Source organism: Musa acuminata, chromosome BXJ3-4 (genome assembly GCF_036884655.1).
Source record: "Musa acuminata AAA Group cultivar baxijiao chromosome BXJ3-4, Cavendish_Baxijiao_AAA, whole genome shotgun sequence".
Classification (NCBI taxonomy): Eukaryota; Viridiplantae; Streptophyta; class Magnoliopsida; order Zingiberales; family Musaceae; genus Musa; species Musa acuminata.
In genome coordinates this window covers 21,163,283-21,165,836 of record NC_088352.1, presented here as the reverse complement: position 1 = coordinate 21,165,836, position 2,554 = coordinate 21,163,283, and positions in this window count along the sequence as shown.

Below are 2,554 nucleotides of genomic sequence, written 5' to 3'. Positions count from 1 at the left end.
TGCGAGGCTGGGAGGTGCAACCGCCCCAGCCAAGAGGTGCAACCGCCCAGAGCTCAGTCTTCGAGCTAGACTGGGCGGTGCAACCTCCTCTGTCAAGAGGTAGCACCCGCCAGAGCTCAAGTTTCGAGCTCTGCCAGGCGATGCAACCACCGAGCTCAGTCTTCGAGCTCTGGCAGAGAGGTGCATCAGCCTGAGCTCAGTCTCGAGCTCTGCCAGGTGATGCAACCACCAAGCTCAGTCTTCGAGCTCTGGCAGAGAGGTGCATCAGCCTGAGCTCAGTTTCGAGCTCTGCCAGGTGATGCAACCACCGAGCTCAGATTTCGAGCTCTGCCAGGTGATGCAACCACCGAGCTCAGTCTTCAAGCTCTGCCAGGTGATGCAACCATCGAGCTCAGTCTTCGAGCTCTAGCAGAGAGGAGCAATCGCCTGAGCTCAGTCTTCGAGCTCTGCCAGGCGGTGCCACCTCTCCAGTCAAGAGGTGCAACCGCCTGATCCCAGAATTCTGGGATTTGATCGATTTGATCGTTTTGAGCTCGAATTTTGAATTGGGTTGGGGCCTATAAATACCCCACCCATTCAGCACTGAAAAGATACAGACCTACACCGAAATCTTGATCTTTTCTGTGATTCTAAGAGCTCAAAAGTGTTGTAAAGCCTTTAAGTCTCCTCCTTCTGTTCTTCAAGTTTTCAGTTGTAAAGTGAGGAGAGAAAGGTCTGTAAAGGTTGTCTCCTGAGCCTGTCAAAAGGAGAGAAATTGTAAAAGGGCAGTTTGGCCTTCGCCTATTGAAGGAAGGCCCCTAGTTGACGTCGGCAACCTCGTCGGTGGAGGAAGCCAAAAGTGGAGTAGGTCAAGGCTGACCGAACCACTCTAAATCTCTGGTTTGCGTTTATTTTCGAGCACTTTATCATTACTGCAAACCTCCTTCATCATTACTGCTCTCTGCGCTTTCACGAACAAGTTCTAAGTGCTGTTCTTCCGAATCTGCATTCAGACGTAAATTCGTATTTTCATACATTACAGTTTACGTTTACGTTTGATTCTGCAGAACTATCTTCCGTGCTTTTACGAACGAGCTTCTTTGCAGTTTATACTTACATTTTGATCCTATTGATAACTGCAAACTGTCCTCTACAATTTTACGAACGAGTTTCAACATTTAGACGTAAAACTGCATTCAGACGTAAATCGGCTTTCCTCGCTCAATCATCAGATCTCAGTTCACGTTTACGTCTTGATTTCAACTGCATACTGCCTTCTGCGAGTATACAAACAAGTTTCAAAGTTTAGACGTAAATTTGCGTCTAGACGTAAAACTGCGTTTAGACGTAAATCTGCGTTTAGACGTAAATCTGAGTTTAAGACGTAAATCTGAGTTTAGACGTAAATCTGCGTTTAGACGTAAAACTGCGTTTAGACGTAAATCTGCGTTTAGACGTAAATCTGCGTTTAGACGTAAATCTGCGTTTAGACGTAAATCTGAGTTTAGACGTAAACTGCGCTTAGACGCAAAACTGCGCTTAGACGCAATCTGCGCTTAGACGCAAACTGCATTTAGATACAAACTGAGAATTTGCTTTTGCATCATAATTGTTTTTGAACGAACGCAGCTTTTGGTTTTTTAATCATTGTAAGATTTCCGCTGCACTAATTCACCCCCCCCCCTCTTAGTGCTCTCGATCCTAACAATTGGTATCAGAGCAAGGTTAACTCTCTAAAGGATTAAAACCCAAGAGAGATGGCATACGCCGGAAACCAAGAGGGGCATTCGATTACACGTCCACCCATGTTCAGTGGAACGGACTACACTTACTGGAAGACCCGAATGAGGATCTTTCTTATTTCTATGGATTTTGAACTATGGAACCTTGTTGAAAACGGATTTTCAAAGTCTTCTCTTCCAATGATCGATTGGAATGAGTTGGAAAAGAAGGCTTTCGCTCTTAATGCAAAGGCTATGAATGCCTTATTTTGCGCACTTGATAAAAACGAGTTTAATCGTGTTTCAACTTGCGAAACTGCTTTTGATATTTGGCACACACTTGAAGTGACCCACGAGGGCACAAGTAGAGTGAAAGAGTCAAAAATCAATCTGTTGCTGCATTCTTTTGAACTTTTCCGAATGAAACCGAGTGAAACCATTGGCGACATGTTTACCCGTTTCACGGATGTCGTCAACGGTCTAAAAGGACTCGGAAAAAGTTTTTCGGATTTTGAACTCGTAAATAAAATACTAAGATCCCTTCCTAAAAGTTGGGATCCTAAAGTCACTGCCATTCAAGAGGCAAAGGATCTGCGCAACTTCCCTCTTGAAGAACTAATCGGGTCATTAATGACCTACGAAATGACTTGCAAAGCTCATGAAGAGCAAGAAGACATCCTTCCAAAGAACAGGAAGGATATGGCACTTAAAACTTCTGAATGCCACTTGAGAGAAAACTCAAGTGATGAGGATTGTGATGATGACTTGGCACTCTTGACAAGAAAGTTTAAGAAATTCTTCAAAAGAAACAAGTTTAAAAACGATGTGAAAAATAAACTTGAACCCAAGAAGGA